Raw genomic sequence first — 23,324 nt, 5'->3', positions numbered from 1 at the left:
TTCTAATGGGAGAATGGCTTCGGTCCCATAGGTTAGCCTAAAAGGTGTTTGACCGACGGCCGTTTTATAAGCTATTCGGTAGGCCCACAAGGCTGCCATCAACTTGTTATCCCAGTCACTTCGTGAGGCTGAGACTACTTTAGTCAGGACATTGATGAGAATTTTGTTGGTTGATTCAGCCTGGCCATTAGCATGAGGGTAGTATGGTGAGGATTTGCGATGGATGATGAGAAAGGTGGATAGGAGATGGGCTATCACTTCATTGATGAAGTGCGTTCCCTGGTCGCTGACCAGTTCGATGGGGCAACCAAAACGCGAGATTACTTGCTCCCATAAGAACTTGGCAGTCGTCCTAGCGTCGTTTCTCCGCGTGGCTCTTGCCTCCGCCTATTTGGTGAGGTAATCCGTGGCCACCACGATGTACGTGGCTTGTGAGTATTGTGCCGCGGGGTTGATGGGTCCTATGAAGTCAATCCCCCATTTTTCAAAGGGTTGGCGAGCAATAACAGGAGTTAACTCCATCTGATCTTTGTGAACTGGGACTTTTGTCCCTTGGCACTCGTCACAATGCTTGACGAATTGTGTGGCATCGCGGAAGAGTGTGGGCCACCATAGCTAGGATTGCAACACCTTCCGTGCTGTAGTGTCCCCGCTAAAGTGTCCTCCTGCAATACCGTTGTGCGCCTCTAAGAGCACATCATGCATCTCATGCTCACATACGCATCTACGTAACAATTCGTCTTGCCCCAGCCTATAGAGCTGACCTGCAATCAGCTGGTAGGGCTGGATTTTTAGGATTAAGCACCTAAGCCATGCCCATTCTATTGGTCGTTCGGGCAGCCCATGCTCGAGCACTTGGACTATGTCGTCTGCCCAGTATGGTGTCAGATCGGCCCTGAATAGGTCTCCCTCCCTGGACATATGGAATAAGTGGCTGTCCGGTAACTCGTCCATGATGCCTTGTCCAGCGGTTTCTCCTGTGGGTATACGGGACAGATGATCAGCCATGTAATGTTGTTTTCCCTTCCGTACCACCACTGAGAAGTCAAACTCTAGGAGTAGGAGAAGCCATCGAGCTATACGTCTTGTAGCACAAGGTTTGTTCACTAAATAGAGTAGGGCTTGATGGTCTACGAAGAAGGTGAAGGGGGTGGCCAGTAGGTAATGCCGGAACTTCTTCACGGCGAACACCATGGCTAATCCCTCCCTTTTCGTTGTCGAATAATTCATCTCCATCTCAGTGAGTTTCCTGCTAGCAAAACTCACTGGGTAATCTAGGTTATGCTCACCCGGTTGGCACAACACTGCCCCCATGGCAAATTTAGAGCCGCCAATGTGTACGTGGAAAGTAATGGTCCAGTCTGGGGCTCGTAGAATAGGTGCTGTTGTTAGGGACTTTTTCAATTCTTTGTACTCCCGTTGGCACGCTTCAGTCCACTCAAAGACAATTAGCAATTTGTACAATGGCCTAGCGATCAGCGCGTAGTTTAGTACAAATCACCGATAGTATCCTGTGTGACCTAAGAAGCATTGAACTCCCCTGTAATTACCTGGGGGTGGAAGGTCCATGATAACTTTGACCTTTGAGAAGTCCGTGGCAATGCCATTCTTGGACACCACGTGTCCCAAGATGCATCTGTGCTTCACCCGAAACTGACATTTCAGGGGGTTCAGGGAGAGATGGTACAAGCGACACCGTTCAAAGACCGTGCGGAGTTTGTCTAGATGTTCGATCCAGGTTGAATGGACACACAGGTCATCGACAAAGACCTCTAACTCCTTGCAAAGCATGTCCTTGAATATGGTGCACATGAGGCGTTGAAAGGTGGGGGGGGCATTGGTTAGCCCGAAGGGCATGACTACGTATGCAAAGATGCCCCACTCAGTGGCGAAGGCGGTCTTGTGCCTGTCTGCAGGATGCACTTGCACCTGATTGTACCCCGAGAAGCCATCCAAGAAACTGTAGGCTTCCTTACCTGCCACTCTCTCAAGCATGTGCTCGGTGTACGGTAAGGGGTAGTTGTCTCTCTTTGTAGCGGCGTTCACTTTCTTGTAATTGACACACACTCGAATCTTGCCATTTTTCTTCATCACAATGACTATGGGTGACACCCAGTCTGTGTGCTCAATTTCGTAAATGAATCCAGCTCTCATCAGCTTGTCGATTTCCTCCTTGATAGCATGAGAGTGCTTTGGATTCATGGGGTATGGTCGCTGCTTGACCGGCATTGCATCCGTTGTCATGGGTATGTTGTGAGTCACAACACTCAGATCTACCCCTTGTAGCTCTTCTAAGGACCAAGCAAATACGTCCTGGTACTCCCACAAAATAGTGACAAGACTGGACTCTTCTTCCGTGGTCAAGTCCTCGGCAATGAGCACTGGTCGGGGTACTTCCCCTTTCAGGGCTAGGTTTACCTCCTTGACCTTGGCTGGCCCTTCGATTGGTTTGCTGGTTTGCCCTTGGCGCTTGGCACTTAGCAGAACCATCACCCTGTCCCCTCTTTTGAATTTAGAAAAGCGTTTAGGGAGGTCTTGCGACTTCCTTTGTCCCTCTGATCGTGCATCATTGGGACGCTTAGCCTCATCCTGCCGTAACCGTCTACGCCTCAGGTGGACAGATAAGTCCCCCTTGGTGCGTCTGGCCATGGGCGGCCTAGGGATTTCTGGGTCACCATCCGAAGTAACTTCCGACAGAGTTAAATTTCCCATTTTCACTAGAGGAGGTGGTCTCCCCTAGCGGCCGCAGTTCAGATGGCGATTCGGTTCTAAGCAGTGCTGCCGTTCTTGGTTGGGCTAGGCCTGCTTGCTCAAGGTCTACTGCTCCCATCCGTTCCAACCAAGCACGATCACATTTCGTGCACATACCTCCTTGGTCCACTCTAAGGGCCAGTCTCGTCTGTGGCTTAGCATCTGCCCGGATTTGCTCAATTTCTCGCCCTTCGGTGTCGTATTCTATGGTATCTACCTCACCCTCACTTTCATTATCGAAGGATTGGCAATCTTCGTATTCATCACAGGAATCTTTATCACTCGACTGCTCATCGTCCCCCAGGGCCTGCTCTGCCTCGTCTTGTTGGTCGGGAACCAAAGCCCAGTTATACCTGAGGTTTAGTTCATGTACCCTGGTCCACTTCCACTCGAACTCTTCCAAGAGGTCCTGGAGAGGCTTGAGATTGGTGGCTGCGTTGCCTGCCAGCCGGTCCGTTAAGTGCTCCAGTATTCCCTGGAGTTCCCTCTTGTTGGTAGGCACTTGGAAGATGACAGGCTTAGGCCCTTCATGGAGGCTTGCTGCCATCATGTAGACAGGTGTAGGGAGTGTTTCTTTTGGCTTGCTAATTGTTTTGACGGCCTGCTCGTATGCCTCATGGTCTGAGAACGGCAGAAATCAAGTATAGTGAGAACGTGCATCCAATCTCGCTCGTCCTCTGGGCATGGGATATACTTAGTTAAAGACCCATAGGGTTCCTTGTCCTGAGTGTTTCCCTTGAGCAGAGTAGAGATGGCGTCTAGGTTGACTGGCGAGGTCTTCCAAGTGTCCATCTCTATTCTCACAGCGTTAGTTCTGTTGCCAAGGAAGATCAGGTTGTTACCAGTCTTCGATAACTCTAGCATTGCGCATCCAAGGTCGACCCAATAAGATATCATAGTCCACTCCCTTCATGACTATAAAGTCGACAGAGAACTAGACTCCTGCAATCTTCACTAGCCAATTCTTCAAGACCCCGAATGGCTTCACTCGCATACTGTTTGCTGGCGTGACATTAAACCGAGCAGCTTCGCGACAGGCGGGTTTCCCCACGCCTGTAGCATTGCGCAGCTAAGTACACTAACCCCAGCTCCTGTGTCTACAATCCCCTTCCTCTTTGCGTCTCCCAGGGCTAGGACTGGCAGGAATGCGTGGATCTCCGAGCCCTCCCAGAAAGCGTTGATGTGCAAGGATTTAGGCCCGGAGTGTAGCGTCAAACTTGGCAAGTGTGTTTCCGCATCCTGGTCTTGAGGATCTGTCGGGGCCTACTCTTGCAGTTTCTCGATCCACTGCTTGAGGTCCTGCCATAGGGCAGGGTGCTGCTTAAGCAGATCTCCCAGGCCAAACGTTACAGGGGTGGTTACTAGTGTGGTCAGGAGATTGCTAAACACTCGTCCTTCCCTTAGCCCAGACTATCCGGGCCAATGGCCGCGGCCGATCTGTGGGTCTGTTGCGTCTAGGCTTGGCCTCGATGGCACTACTTGTGGCATAGTAGCCTCGGCAGACTTAGGTTGGGGCAGTGATATTGGCATGCTTATGCTGGAGAGATCATCAATCTCGTCCTCCGTAATGGGTTCAACATCCTTGAGGTGCTGTTGAGCCTCCCTCACCCATTCCTTCACCTTTTCTATGGCTTCTAATTGCCGCTTGGGGTGTGGGTATTCCCCTACCTTAGCGCTTCCCTTTTGGGTTGTTTTAGGGGCTGAAGTCTCTGCCTCCGCGTCTGAGACTTTCTTCCCTTGGGGTAAGGTCGTAACACTGTCGGTTTTTAGTGCGACCTTAGTCTCTGATCTCTTCTTTTTCCGCCTACGCCTTTTCTTTCCTACTGAGGTCGCGTCAAGATTGCTAGGTCCTGGCAGAGAGATGTTGGCCTGCTTCGTTTGTGCTCGGGTCATAACTTGCAAGGGAATAGGTGTGGCCTCCCCATCGGGGTTTTCAACACCAAACAGCCCCAGCGGGATGGATGGCAAATTAGCTGAACTGGAAGGCGACTTCCATTTTTGGCAGTCTATGAAAAGATGGGCGATTCCGCACTCTGCGCATCTTTGGTCAGCTTTGTCCCTGTTTTGCTGCTCTCTTTCGGGGCAGCGCGACGAGACGTGACCGGGATGTTCACAAGTCCAACAAGTGTCCAGATCCTGTGGCTGCCCTCCTAGGCCTCTACCCCGTCCTCGTCCTAATGCCATCATCGGCACGGATCGGTAATCCATGAGGACCGCATTGCCCTCATCGTCATGCGAGATGTAAGGGTATATGTAGGTCTCTTCATCACTGGGCTCCTCTACGTAGTGTATGGGAGCATCGCTCGGTGGGTGGGTCACATAGGGACTAGGCGGTCTAGGAATGCCGGTAGGATTTATGTCTAGCCTAGGGACCGCTGGTTTCATATTGTTAGGCGCCGTTAGGGCTAGCGGGGCTCCCCATCCGAAGAATGGCTGCGGCCTGTTAGCCAGATAAAGCTGGCCGTAGGGTTGCGCGTATGGTAGTCTTCGTGGTAGTCTACAATGTGCGACATCGTGGCCGAACCTACCGCAGTTAGCACAGGGTCTTGACCTAGGGTCCTGACACTCTGCTGGCAGGTGGTTTTCTCCACAGTACATGCACTGGACGTGCGGACGCGTCGGTCACCTCAACATGTCTTGTATTTTGGCCAATTCCGTCTTGACCTCGGCCAAGCCGTGGTCCGTCTTGGTGGCCTTTCCCTTATCTTGGGATGATGGGTTTGATCGCTCGCTAGAGGTTGACGTTCGCTCTAAAATCCTTGGGTTGGTTTCTTCTAGGTTTGAGCTTCTGGAGCTCCGCTCTTTCAGCTGGTCGACCCTAATGGCTTCCTCAAACACCCTAGCCACCACGTCTCGTTGCAAGCTTGAGTTGCCTGCCAGTGCCTTATACAATTCCTCATCTCGAATCCCGCTGATGAATACGGTTGACACTGCCCTGTCAGTTGGTCTCTCGCCTAAGGGGATTCTTTTAAGGAGGCTTCTCATGTTGGTCACATAGTCGCGGATGCCCTCCTTCTCCTTCTACTTGACGTTCATCAGGCGTACTAGCAGGTTGTCAGAGTATCCGGGTTCGGCAAACCTCTTGACAAAAAGGTCATTGAGGTTATTGAAATTGGCTCGTTCTATGGCGTCTAGGCTTGTATACCACGTCCTACCTTTATCGCTTAAGCAAAGTCCGAATGCTTGTGAACGTTGAGCCTGGTCGTTGAGGCCATTGGCTTCGCAGACTTGCTCAAACTACTCGACGAAGCTGTACGGGTTGTCCGGTGACTGATACTTGTCGAGTTACTTGGTGACAATAGGTATTTTGGCTTGGCTCTTTGAGCCCTGGTTTGCCCCCAGCCCTGCAAGTAGCGATGTTGCTAGCGCAGTGGTACTCTGTTCTACTGCGGTATTATCGAGCAGCCGTTTCATGAGGAGCTCGCCCAGCGTCAGGTCTTCCTCTAGTGCTCTTTCTTGGTCTGTCCGGTTCCGGCCAGCCAAGTTCAGCACTCGCTGCACCTCATGCAGCTCCATGCTTTGCCTTAGGCTCCTGGCTCGTTGGTCTCTATTATACTCGGCTATGCCCTGTAATGCCTTGTGGGCTAGCCTTCTCTCCTCCTCTAGGTCCTCAATGATTGCATTTGCCGTCCTGCCATGGTGCTCGTAGCGGGCATGTGCATCATAACTGCTCACCATCTGCTGTATAGCGTCTGGGAATGTGCTCACATCAAGCTCCCCTGTAAACCGATGGTCTGAGCCTCCCTCTGTCATGGTTGGATTCTTGCGCCCGCTCGTACGATAGATCCTTGTCGTTGACGCTCCTTGCTTGACTCTACCCTGTGCTTCGCACGTTTGCCTACACCTTGGGTCTTCTCCTATTGGTGGGTTTGTTGGGTGATTTATCTGAGTGAGTTCCTTTAATTTTTGAATGCAATGCTCAACTTATGGTCACTCGTGAGTGTGTTTTTCCTTGTGCACTTGTGCTCAATCAGGCTTTCAACTTTCCTAAGTGTACTTCAAGTGCGGAAATTCAACCTGAGTGCTGTGAGCAATTCCCCGGCGTCTCACTCACTCTCGCTCGATTTGGGCCTGATAGGCTTTGCTACTCCAGTTCTGGCCGTTCTACAGGTTCTAGGGTCCTGTGCTACTTCCTGTTGTTCACGCGGGGGTGGGTCGCTGGGGGAGTGCCCCAGTGTGTCCCTGGATGGGTCAGGTTTTGTTTTGGTTTGACTCTGGGAATCGGACGTCCGATTTACCAGTGATCCAATTTACCAGTGGTCCAATTTTGGGAATCAGACGAGGTGTATCAGGGCTGAGTGGCAGTCTTAAGGTCCGCGTGTCCAATTCTCAAAAATCGGACGGGCAAGTGTTCGAGATTCGGACAAGGGGGTCTGATTTTGGGCTAGTCCGATTTTGGGTGGTCCGATTCGTCTGAATGGTCTGATCAGAAAGGGTAGTCCGATTTCTAGATTCGGGCAGACTGGTCCGAGTGTCCAATCCTAGTGGTCTGATTATGGGTGGGTCCGATTCTGGGAATCGGACCGGGCAGGTGGTCCGATTGGTGATGTGTATTAATTCGTCCGATCAGACAGGGTGGGTCCGAGTCGGACGGGTTGGTCCAAGTCCAAGTGTCCAAGTAGTCCGAGCGTCCGATTCTCAGAATCGGACAGGTTGGTCCGATCCTAGTAGTTAGACAGGTTGTTCTGATCGGACGGTTGTCCAAGTGTCGGATTCTGGGAATCAGACACTGGGTCGAATGTCCGAGTCCGCCAGTCCGAAGAGCTTGCGCACGCGGATTTGCCCAACTATCTCCAGATGTTTATTCCTATTGACCACGAGATTCACCAGCGATGGAGTTGGAGTGGTGAGGGGGAGATTGGTTACCTGGGAATCGCCGAATGCAATGTCCTCCGTGCCCTGGTCGATCGGACAGTTGCCAAACACACTCTCTCTCTTTCACTCTCTCTCTCTCACTCTCTCTCTCTCACTCTTGGCTGGTTGGAAATGGGGGTTCTCTTGCCCTCCCAGAGTTTATACCCCGCTGGTTCTTCCCTGAACACTACCGATCCCTTTCCTGGCATTTCCTACGCAGTTAGCTTCACATTTACTCCATTTCCCCCCCTGTTTTCTGCTATTTTCCCCCTGTTTCACAGCAGCAACCCTCTGCCTCTTCGTGTGTGATTTCCTACTGTTAATCTACCCTAAACACAACATAAATCGAAAGCAAAACATTGAACTAGTTTCTCCATGTTTTCCAATCATCAACAACCAGAATATCCCAAAATACTTACCTGTTTTGAAGATCGAAAACACCCAACTTCCTACCTATCTCAAGCTCCGTTTCGGGGATGAATACCCTACTTCGATGCTCGATATGAGGCACGCAAGTGCTCAAGCTTGAATCCATTGGTCCCGGCAACGGAACCAAAATGTGGGAGCTTTTACTCAACCGCCAAGACCCACGGACCGCTTATTGTTTCAAGCGTTCCAAGCGAGCTCTAATGGCTATCTCTCACCTAGCCGACGCGTCGTCGATCCTACGAGTGTAGTGAGCTTACCTTGATGCTCGATCGAGTACCCTCCTCTCTCTTGCACTCCGGTAGCTCCATGATCCTAGATGCTAGCTCAAGCATCCTCAAGCCTCCTCCATCTCCAAGCTCCATCCTCCATAGCCGCGCGCGCAAGAGAAGAGAAGAGAAAAGAAGAGAAGAAGAGGAGAGGAGATGGTGAAGAGCTTCACCCTCTTGATCCCTCACTCTCACACACCCTCACTCCCTCACACTCTCACATTCCCTCTCTCAAGAGCACACACAAGCAAGAAGGAGAGAAGAAGAGAGGAAGAAGAAGACACCTTTTGCCACACACCAAAGAATGAGCTCCTCATTCACTTTTCAACTTTATATACAAAACCCTAAATCCCTTTTGGGCGGTCATCCCCTTTTCCCCTTTTTACATGGCCGGTCATAGCCTAGGCCCTGTTTTCCATTGTTCTTTTATCTTCTAGCTTCCTTTTCACCGCCTCTCTACATTTACAAATTGCATGGGTGAGAGCCCGGTGCTCTTTTACAAGATTTTAGGGTGCGCCTTTTTATTTAAAAATGCGCCTTTCCCCTTTTGTATTTGCCTTGGACTTTTAAGGTTGCCCTTGGGCTTTTGGCCTTTTCTCCTTTTCTTTCTTCAGTCGGGCTACCGTTTTCCGCCTTTGCCCTGCGTCTTTTCCACTTTCTTTTGCTTTCTTCATGTTGGGGTTAACACTGGGCTACCTGTAGAGACTTGCTCCCAAACTCAAAAAATGAAAGCAACATTGTTTCTCTTACCAGAACACCTCGAACTTGGTTTGCTTTCTTGAGCTCCTTACCACAAACCAGGCTCTAATACCATATCAAGATTGTGGGAGATAAGGAAGGAGTCTCACTTGTAGCTTTCTTGCTTACACAATGGGGGAATACACACACACGTGGAGGCTGAAAACAGTTTTCCTCTTCTTAGTTGTGTAAGCTAAAAAGAACTCTAGTACAAAGAAATAGAAGAACCCTATATATGGGTCTCAAACCAAACTCAACTAACTAAGGTGGCATACTAACTGAACCATGAACTAGAGTAGATAAGGATATCTGTCATCTAGCTATTATTCATGGGCGGTGTACCAACTGCATCTACAACTAACAAGTTGGTGACATAAATACACAACGATCACCCTAGCATATCACGAGTGGAGCTCGATATCTCAACAGGAAGTTCATCACATGGAACTTCCATGAAGGGTGATTGTTCTTATTGAGCATCTCAATGATGGGATTTCCAGTATTCTCTGCCATTATCACAAAAAATTTTGAGAATAGTAAATGATGCTTGATATGTATGCCCATAGAGGCTAGATGTGTGCCCAAAAGAGGCTTTCCCATAAGTGGCTTTGTATGAGAGATATGACAAAGATAATCATCTTTAGATGATGATGAGAAAGTTCTCCAACTTGACATCACACCACCAAAAAATCCATTAATGTGATGGGTGAAGCAGGTCTATGACCAAAATCATCCTATGGCCACATCTATTGAGAAGAAGGTAGATGGACTAGGGAGGTCTCAAACAATAGAGGAGAAAAGAAGGGCTTTTGGTCACATAGTCAATATGGCCTTAATGGTGGTTGAGATTATGAGAGAAGCAAAGGAGCCAATTGACTTGGAAGAAGCACTTGTAGATCCTATATGGAAGGCAACTATGCAAGCTGAGTATGACAACATAATGAAGAATGACACTTGGGAGCTAGTGGATCCGCCACCAAAGAGAAGGATTATTGGCACCAAGTGGATCTGGAAGGTCAAGTACAAGGCTGATAAAACCTTAGAAAAGTACAAAGTCAGATTGGTTGCACAGGGATTTTCACAGGTTGAAGAGTTTGAATTTCAAGATTCATTTTGCTCCAACTACTAGAATGGTCACTATTCACACAATACTTGTAGTGGTTGCCCACAATAAGTGGCCAATTTACCCAACGGATGTTAAATCAACATTCTTGAATGGTGTCCTCAAGGAGAAGGTGTACGTGGTTCAACCACTAGTGTTTGAAGCTCTCCATTCTAAGAACAAAGTGCGTAAGCTAAATAAGGCACTATATGGGCTGAAACAAGCCCCTAGAGCATGGTACTAGCAAATAGATAAGTTTATTAAAAGCTTAACCTTAAACAATGTGCCTCAAATGCTAACTTGTTTGTTTATAGGGATGTTGAAAAGTGTGTAGTTATTGTCATATATGTGGGTAACCTTCTCATTACATGTGACTATGAAGATATAATCAACCAAACTCGAAAGGCTTTGAGTTCCAAGTTTGAAATGATAGACTTGGGCTTGTTGCACTATTTTTTGGGGATTGAAGTCTGGCAAGAGCCAAGAAAGATCCTCATCTCTCAGAAGAACTATGCATGGGAGATCTTGAAAGCATTTGGTATGACTGAGTGCAAGGAGATAGCTACACATATGGAGGTCAATGCAAAGTTATCCATTGAGGATACATCAACACTAATAGTAATTGGGAGGTATATGAGGTTGGTTGGCAGTTTGATCTACTTGTGCAACACAAGGCTAGATATTAGTTTTTCTATTGGAGTTTTGGGCAGGTTTTCAAACAAACCCCATGAGAGTCATTGGAAGGCTAGGATGTGGGTGCTCAGGTACTTGAAGGGAACTCTTGACTATGGTATCACATGAAATTCCGGTACTTCTCTTCTGGGTGTTGTGGCTCAAATTGGGCAGGAGACAGTGATTCCAGAAAGTCACTTTTTGATTTTTTTTTTAAAAGATTCAATAAATTTCTCTTGGATCGGTGAGAAGCAACCAATAGTGGCATTGTCTTCTATTGAAGCAGAGTCCTGTTTTGCTACATGTGAAGTAGTATGGTTAAGGAGGATCTTATGGTATATGAAAGTGCAGGATGAAGACTCGACTGTGCTAAGGTGTGACAATCAGAGTTGCATTGCCATTTCCAAGAATAGATTATTTCATGCATGCACAAAACATATAGAGATCCAGTATCACTATGTGCATGATTTGATCGAGGATGGGATACTAGCCCTTGACTAGGGGTAGGAAATATTCCCTAGCCAAGTAGTGGAGCTGCACATGTAAGCTCAATAGAGACATGTGCATATGGAAGGTCAACAAACATAGGTGCATATGGAAGATCATCCATCATGACCCCCTTTACAGAATTTAGAAGGTAGACCCTTCACAACTTTCATAATCCATCCTTTCACCCAATCAGAGTTATTCTAGTTAGCTTTAAGCTCTTCACCTATCTTCCTGTCTAGATTGCCATCTAAGCTTCACATTGGAAGTGCACGGGTGGACAAAGCCATCTTTGTGTTAGCTTGTTTGGAGTTAAATATATATTTTTGTTCTCCTCTTATCTGTTGTGTACTCTCTTTCTCTATCTCTTGCTCAAATTCTATTCGCTGTGTTGTGTGATTTTTACAAGCCTTAGAGAATGATGATGGTCCCCTTCAAGTTGATTAATGGACCATGAAGCATGCAAAAAGTGTATCAAAATGGATCAAGAAAACCAAGATTTTCTTCACTACTAGCTCTTGTTGCCTTGATATACCCCCCTCAAGGAAGGATGATGATGATGCATTATGCCAAAAAATGTGAATGCAACATAGGAAAAGCAACTCAGATGGTCCTTGTTATATGATGTTCCTTGATGCATCCTCAAAAGATAAATTTTTGAGTCAGGAAAAAGTTCTTCCTAAAAAAAAAATCCAAATTCACCCTTGTACCATTTCAGTATCCAACAATATTAGAGGCATCACAACTAAACTTAGAAGAAGGTGGTTCTAATGGAGCATGAGAAGAAGAGGCAACTCCCTTGAAGGAATTTGACAACCTGTATCCAAATGTTGATTATGGGACCTTCATCAGAGAAGTGGAAGATGAAAGCCAGTTGACTTTTGTTGTTGTAGATGGGGCTGAACATCATCTCAAAGAGGGTAGTAGTCTTTCTACGGAGAAGATATGACCTATGTGACCTATTGAAAGAGAACGTAGATGTGTTTGCTTGGTCCTATAAGGACCTGAAAGGAATTCATCCCACAATATGCCAACATCACATTGATATAGACCATGATGCTGCTTGTATGGCAATGTCAAAGGTGCATGAATCCTAAGTATTCTACCTTTATCAAAATGGAGTTGCTGGCGAAGAAGTTTGAGATGACGTCTCTGCGAGGTTTCACCATGAGGGATTCACTAGTAGTAATAAGGAGACGTCACCTGCATGCAAGAAATATATGAAAATGCCCCTTATCTACCCCCTATTTATGGGACCTTACCTTATAAAATGTATCTTCCTTCCCTTAAATAACCCCCCTCCCTTACACTCACGTGGTACCATATGGTAATCCCTAGTGGACCCGTCAGGGGTTTCACCTATTGTAGTTGTATGCAAGAAGAATGGGAAGCTTCATATTTGTGTGGAATTTTGCAAATTGAACTCCAAGATAAAGAAATATCAAATTTCTATCCTCTTTATAGATCAGGTCTATTGAATGCAGTCATAGCATAGAAGCATTATTCTCTCTTGGATGGTTTTAGTGGATATAGTCAACTGCAAATTGTAGAAGAAGATCAGTCAAAGAAAACCTTTACAAAAAAATGGGGAACCTATGCTTATAGAGTGATGCCATTTGTACTCTGTAATATCCTTGCCACCTTTCAACACATAATGATGGTCACATTCCAAAACCATATTCATGATTTTATTGAGGTATACCCATATGATTTTTGCATCTTCAACTTACTCTACAAGCATTGGAAACCCCTGCAATAGTATTTTGATCAATGTTAGGAGTATGGGTTCTCCCTTGATTCTTAAAAAATCATCTTTGAGGCATCTTTAGCTATTTTGCTAGGGCATATCATCTTTGGATAAGGGATAGCAGCCCTAACTACACCAACTGGTCTCAAATGGCTTATGAGGTTTCCTAGTCCATGTGGGCTACTATAGGAAGTTCATTGTGTTCTTGAGGAAGTTGAAAAGATCATTTGGATGAATGATTTATGTTATTGCTATTTAAGAGAATGTAATTCTCGACTACCCCATTGAGGAGGCTCGTCTCACTCGTTATTGATTAAGACTTGGCCTTACCAGATGATTATTGGTCAACTCTATCGATTAGGACATGACACTCTCTTTCAATGATGCATGTGTGAACACAGCATGGAGCATGTGCTCCACGAAGCCCATGGACACATTGTTAGTGGTCATTTTGATGGTTTGACCATAGCACCTAAGGTTTTATAGACCTAGTTGTGGTGGCCCACCTTATTCAAGGATGCATCACATTTTGTTAAGCATAGTGATGAGTACCAGTACACCAAACTTCCTCTCGCAAGGACAAGATGGGGCTAACACATGTCATTGCTCAATAACCTTTTGAAAAATGGGGGATGGACTTTGTAGGACCTATCATTCCAGTTACCGAGTATTCACAAGCATACTATATCATTGTGGCAATCCTGACTAAATGGGATGAGGTATGACCCACTTGCTGCAAGAATGATGCCCATATGATGGCTAAGCTAGAGTTGCTAACTCTAAACTAAGATGTGGCTTCTCATTCTGGTGAGCAATCTCCAAATTCTCATGTAGAGTTATATTCTACATCCCCTTTTGCCCTACGTGCACAACCACTTCATAAGGAGTCGCTTATATAGCCTCCCTCTAACTCACTATCTCTATCTGTTGCTTGAGATCCACTTATTGATCCTATTCCCACACTTATCCTTGAGCCCTTAGAATCATCTAAGGCATCCTCCTCTTCTGCTCTCTCTCGGTTAGTCCACCAGTTGGATTAGGCAACCTAAGCTAAAATCCAACATGAACTTGGGAAACAAATACAAGCTCATCTTCAAACTAGTTCTGTCAATCCCTCAGGTAAGTTACTCATGCATACATGTGTGCATCAAGTGGGTTAAAAATAAGGTATTTTTAAAAGGCCATTTTATACATTTTTTACATAAGGAAGGGTGTAATATAACGGGTTTATTTACAAATTTAATAGAAAAGGGTTATATTTTATTCAAGAAAAGATCATAGATAAGGATATTTATAAATAGGTGTTGAACGCACGTGATGTAGAAGATAGACATGTAGTAACTTCCCCGAGGTCGATCCTAATTCACCTACTAGTCTAAAACCTTTGCTCATCTATCGCTCTCTTAGTGGCATGGCATTAGACTTGGCCACAAAGGAAAAATCCTCAAAAGCTAGTTGGTTACTCCAATTTGACTCTATGTTTATCACTTTTGCAAAATTGTTTACTATGACTTATCGACAATGAGACACAAGCTTGCTACTAGATGGAGTCTCACTTGGGAGGAGAATGAACATATCTTTTGCAAAAGTCTCTTAATGTAGGCTAAATATGCCAAGTCACTTCCTTAGAAGTTTTTGCCATCTTCCCGCTTCAGTTTACCTTATATCCTAGTGACCAAATGTGATGATGACGCTGAGATTGCAGAGCTTATGACCAAATACACCACTTCTAGTCCTTTCTTACACTACTACTATGGCTATCGGCTTGAGATTGCTCATGTTGGTAGTCGCTTCATGACCAATGCTAAGCAACAACATGCCATTAGCACCCTTTTAGCTTATCCTACCTATCATTCTAATGTTTCACTCCATGCTATCATTTTGGCTCGTGCACTAGAAGTGCCCTCCAATTTGCAACACCATCCATTGTTTAATACGATTCTTATAGAGGAGGAATTACATGTGGCTATCCACTTTGGCGATCCTTGTTTACTCTTAGATATCATTGAAGGGAAGCTACGGAGCTCTTCCTCGAGACCTACGGACCACTTATTGATTAAGCGTTTCAAGCAGAGCGGCCATGGCTACCTCTCACATAGCCGACACGCAATGTCTACCTTATGGGTGTAGTGAGCTTACCTTGATGCTTGATCAAGTTTCCTCCTCTCTCTTGCACTCCAATAGCTCCACAATCCTTGTGGCAAGCTCAAGCAACCTCAAGCCCTCTCCGTCAAGCTCCATCCTCCATAGCCGCACGAGAGAAGAGAAGAGAAGAGAATAAGAGAAGGTGAAGAGAGAAGATGGGGAGCTTCTTCTCCACGATCCCTCACTCTCACACACTCACTCCCTCACACTCCCTCAATCCCTCACTCAAGCACAAGCAAGAAGGCAAGAAATAAGAGAAGAAGAAGAAGAAGCTTTGGCCACACACAAGAATGAGCTTCTCATTCACTTTTCAACTTTATATACAATGTTGAGATACTTGCAATCACACCTACTCTAGTCCCTTTGTATAGGACAGCTAGGCTAGGAAGATACAGTCCATTCTACGAAGAGAGACAAAATCCCATATGCACAGTGGATGTTAAGTGGTACCAAAGAACTCTATATAATGATGTACTTGAACTATCACTTTCATATGATGATAATGCAATAGTACTTGTCTCTTATGTCAAGTGTCTATGTCATTGTTGTCCATACACAAGATTGTGTTTATGAGTTCAAGTCTCAATCTTGAAACCTAATTCACTTGTGTAACAGTTGTCTACATTGTCATGTCAACATGAGTTGTGTCTTTATCTTCCATCCTCCATAGCTACCGCCTTTGTCATGCTCTAGATCCCGCATTTCTCACATGGTATCAGAGCCTAGTCGGGCATGGCTCAGCTTGGCTTAGTTCTTCTCTGCTCTCTCTCAGCTCATCTTAACCTTAGGTCAGCTTGGTCCCAGCCAATGAGCTCATTCCTCAGTTCCAACTTCTCTCAAGCTCTTTGTCTGCCATAGCCAAGATGATCCATCTCTGTTTGAGGACCTAGATCTGCATCTACAGGCCATATCTCAACTCAATTGCTTCTGCAAAGTTATTCTACATTCCAAGATGCTTCATAATAGCACATCAATCCTCAACATCGTGCGCATCAGAAAGCAGCATTGCGTGAATTCGAGATCTCTGTCGGATCTACGCCTCTGCCCAATCATACAGCCCATGGAGCCCGTCTGTATTGCGCCTTGTCTTGCAACCATAGGGCATTTAAAGGTTGGCCCATGAACCTACTCCTCCCTGAATATTGCACTTGATCATTGCATCTACGAGCTGCGCCAGGTCGAAAACTAGTCGAGAGTTGTAATTCCTAAAAGCTCCACCATAGCTATTTTCTTTCAAGCTCTTATTTACTTCATTTCCCCACTTCCAACTCACTGACACTCCTAACATTCAAATCAAACTGAGCACTGAAGTGTCGTGCATGATTTGAGGAGGGGAAGATTGAAGAATCAACAAGGAAAAGATTCAAGAGAAGACCAAGCCACTTTAACTCAAGCTTCTTCCTTCACTTTAAGCTCTTACTTCTTCTCAATCAACTGAAGCATTTGTTACTCAGATTTGAAGTCTCCAGCTAGTATAAATCTTCAAGAAGAAGATTTGGAGCACACGCCTGAAGATCCAAGCACCCATCTGAAGATCAAGCAACCCACTTGAAGATTCAAGCTCAACATTAAGTCAGACATAGTGTGTTTTCACACTACCATTACTTGTCTCTCTTGACACATTGTAATCTGCTCTTTCACTTGTAAAATCTGAGAATCTTGGAACTGATTTCCTGCTGCTCTAGCTCTTCAGCATGGGAAAAGACTCACCGATAGCTCGGTTCAAGGGAGTTGGGTTTCACACCTAGCAAACCCGCGTCAAGCTCATCTTGATGATGAAGGGTCTTTGGGCCATCACAAATGGCAAAGAGAAGAAACCTCACGATGTGGACCTTGTAGCTACTTGGCAAAATAATGATGACAAAGCCCAGGCCATTATCAAACTAGAGCTAGATGATAGCTATATCCACCATGTGGATAACTGTGAGACCTCATAGGATACATGGAAGAGACTTGACACCTTGTTCGGTGCACAATCTAAATCATCAAAGTATGGTCTCTTGATTGAGTTTTTCAGGCTTGAAATGAAGTCCAGCACATCACTTGCCACACATCTAAATTACATGGAAGGACTTCTAACCCAACTTGCAGGAATCAACATTAAAATGGAAGAATATGTTTGCATTGGTGTTCTACTTAAGAGTTGCCTCCTGAATATAATAATGTATCAACAACCTTAATCAACATGCCAAATCCTGAACTTGTTGATATCCAGTCATCATTGTTAGAAGAGAAAAAGAAGGTAAAAACTAAGAAGAACCAAGTACCTTTAGAGATGAGCATACATGATATGTTGGCAACAGGTACAAAGGCAAGAAGGATCAGCTCTTCTGTGACTTCTGCAAAAGGACCAGACACACCGAGAAGTTCTGCCATGCAAGAAAGAGGTCCCAAAAGGCATATCTAGTTGCAGTCCAAGAAGAAGAAGAAAATGGAGCAAAGGAAGAAGAAGAAGAAGACCACCAGGAGAAGGACAAACCTCATCAGTCCTTCTACTTAGATAGACTTTTTTAGTTTTGTGTTTCCTAGTCCTAATGTCTCAAACATAAACTTGTAAAACTCATCAATTATCCTTGTACTACAGCCTCTGTACACTTTGTAAGGCTCCTGCTACAGCCTCTGGATGTCCATCATGTTTGTGGTACCCACACTTAGCCTTTTCTGCGATAGCCTCTGGTGTTTTGCCATGTTTATGGTGTGCCCACACTTTGCAGGTGTTTCTTTTACTAAAGCCTCTACACACTTTGTACTTTTGGTTGTGATTGAGGAGGGGTGTTGAGATACTTGCAATCACACCTACTCTAGTACCTTTGTATAGGACAGCTAGGCTAGGAAGATACAGTCCATTCTAGGAAGAGAGACAAAATCCCATATGTACAGTGGATGTTAAGTGCTATCAAAGAACTCTATATAATGATGTACTTGAACTATCACTTTCATATGATGATAATGTAATAGCACTTGTCTCTTATGTCAAGTGTTTGTGCCATTGTTGTCCATACACAAGATTGTGTTTATGAGTTCAAGTCTCAATCTTGAAACCTAATTCACTTGTGTAACAGTTGTCTACATTATCATGTCAACATGAGTTGTGTCTTTATCTTCCATCCTCCATAGCTACCGCCTTTGTCATGCTCTAGATCCCGCATCTTTAACATACAAAACCCTAAATCCCTTTTGGGCGGTCATCCCCTTATCCCTTTTCTTACATGGCCAACCATGGCCTAGGCCCTTTTTCCCATTGTCCTTCTATCTTCCTAGCTTCCTTTCCACCGCTCGTCTACATTTACAAATTGTGCGGTTGAAAGCCCGGCGCTCTTTAAATTAAATCATGATGTGCTTGCGCTCTTTTACAAAAGTATTGAGTTGCGTTTTTTCTTGTGCGCCTTTTTCCTTTATTTAGGACTTGTTTGCACTTCTTGTGTCTCTAGATTTTTCTTGGTGCGCCTTTGTCCTCCGTTTCACTTTGCCTTGGCCTTTGTCTTCTGATTTAGCTTTTCCAGATTTTCCACCTTGTTTGTCTGACGGTTAGCATTACCCCCTCCTAGATGAGTGCCAGTCCCATGGCGCTGTGGTGGGGAGTAGTGGGGTTGTTGCTAAGTGGAACTGGTGGGTAGATGACCACAATCAAAGGTGCTGTTGTGAATGAGAGGTGATGGAGTTTGATTAATGATGACCAGGAGAGATTCCGGTGTGCTTTAGACTTCATGAAGGTGCTTGGCATTTCTTACATAGTTGTAGCTCCCATTCTGCGACGGCTGATAAAGGTTTTGCATGGGCATCTCTAATCATTTGGAGAATATGAGGTTCCAAAATCTATGCCAATGGTGGGTCCATCATTGAGTTTTCCTTCTGCTTGATTTGGTTCAGTCATGGTAGTCATCAATAGGCAGATGGTCGGCTACATCAAGCATGTTGGTCCATCTAACCATCAGAGTATGCAAAAGCTCCTGAAGCTGTTGTAGTGGTGTCATGTCCGACTCATGGGGAAATTCTTGGTCACTAGAGGATATCGTTGATGATCTTCTCTAGCTAGGTAGCCATTCACTGAGTCACGATCATAGCCTGCAAGAGAAAGTTGTGCACTCCCTAAGGGGTGTGTCTGTCTCACGGTGTGGTGTAAGTGCATGTGTAGTGGAACTGGGAGGTGGGTCTAACCTTGGGTAAGCCCTTGGCAATGTCCCACACTTGAGGACCCAGTTCGTGTGTTGTTGGAGGTGCAGTGCAAAACTTAGGGTGACAGGTCTGGAAGTCCTGCCCTTGATGTGCCCTAAGAGTGAAGTGGGGGAGGGGCTAGGTGTAAACCCTAGGTGTAGTGCGTGAAGTGAGCCCTCCTGCTTTTTTCTTTTTTCTTTTTCTTTTTCTTCTCACTCTCTCTTTTTTTTTGAAGAATTGCATACAAGGAAGATGTCGTGGCTAATGCCTATCACCTTCAAGTGGATTACGAGGTGGTCGCAAGCATTGGGATAGGAATGCGCGACTTTGTAGATATTCTTTAATATGGGCCTAGGCCTTCAGAGGTGTGGATGACAAGAAAGGATAATTGCACCTCGTGAAGCGGGTATCACTCATATCCTCTAAGATTTCTATTGAGAAACATGGGATCTAGAGCATGGAAAAAGCTATGGAGGTTGGAAGGTAGAGATAAACCTCATGATGACATAGACAAAGAAGACAAGATTGTTACACAAGTAAATTAGGTTTCAAGATTGAGACTTGAATGCATAAACACATTCTTGAGTATTAGACTGACAATGACAATGACACTAACTGAAAGAGGAAAGCATCATGATATTGTATTCATCTCATATGAAAGTGATAGTCAAGTACAATGTTATATAGAACTAGATAGTAGCATTCTACACCTCTATGCTTATGGGATCTAGGACCTCATCCTAGACTGCTTGCTTTCCTTTGCCTATTGCTCCATATAAAGAGGCATACAAATGGGTGTGATTGCTAGAATCTCAACACCTCTTCTCAATCACAACTAGGAAGGCACAAAGTGTGTAGAGGCTTTAGTGAGAGCAACACCTGCAAAGTGTGGTCATACCACAAACATGGCAAAACACTAGAGGTTGTCGTAGAAAAGGCTAAGTGTGGGTACCACAAACATGGTGGACATCCAAAGGCTATAACAGGGCCCTCACAAAGTGTACAGAGACTGTAATGCCAGGTTACATGAGGAGTTTACAAGCTTATGGTAGGAGCATCAATGGCAAGTACATAGAATAAAAAAGTCTAGTAAAAATTTAGGTCAAGGACCGGCAGGCCCTTGTGGTTTTCTATATTTTTAGGTATGGCATTATGAGCATAACAAAACTTCTTTTTCTTCTTCATCTTGATGTAGGTCTTCTTGTCGATGTAGTCCAGCTTGCTCTTTTTGATTTTGTACTTTTTATTTACTTTGCTTGTAGCTTTAGTCTTCATGTCCATGTCCTTGTCCCCCTCAAGCAAAGATACCATCATCTTTGAGGCAACATAAATGTCTTCAAAATCTTGCATTATCCCAAAGGTAGCAGACATGTCTTCAAGTTCTTCAAATGAGCTCTTTGATTTTACTTTAATGTAGGCAGCTCCATGTCTCTTTGCAAGTAGAATAGAAACATATTCTATGTAGTACCAGTGAGCAACAAGAGTAGTTATGTCACTCCTGATAAGAAGCATCCACTTAAAAATCTTCATGTTTGGCAGATGCATCAGCATCAAATGAGTGAGATTAGACCACTAATGAGTTGATTTTTGAATGTGCTAAAAAACACAAGTGCCAAGAAGCACTGAATTAGTATCAAGAGATACTATGCTTGAACTTCAAGTGGGTTGCCTGATCTTCATGTGGGTGCTTGGATCTTCAGGTGTGTGCTCCAAATCTTCCTCTTGAAGATCTATACTGGCTGGAAACTTCAGATCTGAGTAACAAATGCTTCAGTTGATTGAGAAGAAGTAAGAGCTTAAAGTGAAGGAAGAAGCTTGAGTTAAAGTGTCTTGGTCTTCTCTTGAATCTTTTCCTTGTTGATTCTTCAATTTTCCCCTCCTCAAATCATGCATGACACTTCAGTGCTCAGTTTGATTTGAATGTCAGGAATGTTAGTGAGTTGGAAGTGGGGAAATGAAGTAAATAAGAGCTTGAAAGAAAATAGCTATGGTGGAGCTTTTAGGGATTACAACTCCCAAGTGGTTTTCGACCTGGCGCAGCTCACAGAAGTAATTATTTGACGAACCCTTTCATGAGAAGAGAGCTTGGATAGTGGGCTTTCTTTGCCCTATGCTCACAGGACAAACCGCGGAGCGTAGACTCATATCTAGACGTATGACCAGCAACTAGCGTGTTCTAGACAGCGAGGACAAAAAATCACAATGCCGCAGACATGAGCGACCAATGTCAGGGGTTGATGTGCTAGATTGAAGTGCCCTGAAGTGGGGAACAAATATTTAGAAGGAAGCAGGTTAAGATATTGATTGGTTGAGGAGATCAAGAAGCTCCAAGGAGGCAGGGTCCTGTAGGCTGTCGCAGACAAGCAGTGGCTATGAGATTCAGGTGAAGAAATGAGGTCATGCCTTCAACATGAGCTGGGGAGATATCAAGAAAAGTTGAGAGAGTATGAACCATAGTTGGAGGAGTAGTGCCATGCCCGACTGGGCTTTGATACCATGTTGAGAAACACGGTTTCTAGAGCATGGCAAAAGCTATGGAGGTTGGAAGGTAGAGATAAACCTCATGATGGCATAGACAAAGAAGACAAGACTGTTACACAAGTGAATTAGGTTTCAAGATTGAGACTTGAAATCATAAACACATTCTTGTGTATTAGACAGACAATAACAATGACGCTAACTGAAAGAGAAAAGCATCATGATATTGTATTCATCTCATATAAAAATGATAGTCAAGTACAATGTTATATAGAACTGGATAGTAGCATTTTGCACCACTGTGCTTATGGGATTTAGGACCTCATCCTAGACTGCTTTCTTTCCCTTGCCTACTGCTCCATACAAAGAGGCATACAAATGGATGTGATTGCTAGAATCTCAATAATTTCTAGGCAAAAGGAGGGAAGCAGGATTGCCCTCATCATTAGTCTAGTCAATGGCTCTACTATCTATCCCTAGGTTGATGTCAAAAAAGAGTGGAGGGAGGTGGGCTTCCTCGGCTGTGGGTCTCTGCATTAGTAGGAACTTGATAAGCCTAAGTTAATTGCGGGTAGTTAAGAAGGCTAGATCAGGGCAAGAAGAAAAATCTGTGAGGAAGCAGTTGACAGATGAGAGGAGATCCTCTAACCTAAAGACTAGGCATTCCTCGGGGCTCCGAGCATTAACATTATATATCTTAGGAAAGTCAAAATCCCCATGAATATTTTGATCATAGTGAACTCCATGCCTGCGGGGGTAGGGCATGTAGATGGGGTCATTGCGTTCTTTAGGGAGTGAGCTACAGAAGGTGGTCCAGGTGTCAAAATTCATATCCCAAATCCTCCTCTACCACTTCGGCTGTGCCTTGTAGCCTTGGATGGTTTTGAGAACCCTGTTTACCTTGTCTTGCCAGTAGTCTTCAGGCTCTTGCCTCCATATGGTTATTATGAGGCTTTTTTCGTCTATCCACCTGTTTGCAAGATCATTAGCCAGATCCTTGATCTTGGCTAGAATACCTAGAGGCAGTGCATGGTCTAGAGAGCATGGATAAGCAAATGAAAGTTCAAATGGCCTCGTCTGGAACTCCCGTTCATGCCATATGACCAATTCCTGAGGCCAATCAATAGGATGGGGATCCCCCTGTAGTGGCATAGGCTCTTCAGGGAATTGTCCTGGCAGTGATTCTACTTTGTATTGGGATTTCTCTGCTAGTTCTTGTCTTCTTCTTTTGGCTGCCACAATGTGCTCGGGCATATGGGCATCTTCGGGCTCTTCAAGCGGGAGGTCTAGTAGAGGCAGACTAGGTATTCTTTGTTGCTCTTCTTCAGCATCCTGCTCAAAGTCCAGACCCTCTTCGACATTTTTCTCTGATGGACCCGCATGTCGTGGTGGTGGTGGCTGCTCATGCTCTTCAAACCCAAGTTCCTTAAGCTCAACAGTGGAGAGGTCGACACGACGTAGGTAGTGAAATTGTTGCTCTTTTGTGATTCCTGTGCCTGTT

The sequence above is a fragment of the Lygodium microphyllum genome, chromosome 18, assembly GCF_053477565.2.
Source record: "Lygodium microphyllum isolate KBCC chromosome 18, Lygodium_microphyllum_v1.1.10, whole genome shotgun sequence".
Lineage (NCBI taxonomy): Eukaryota > Viridiplantae > Streptophyta > Polypodiopsida > Schizaeales > Lygodiaceae > Lygodium > Lygodium microphyllum.
The sequence above is the reverse complement of the archived record's forward strand: the minus strand, read 5'-3'. Positions refer to the sequence as shown.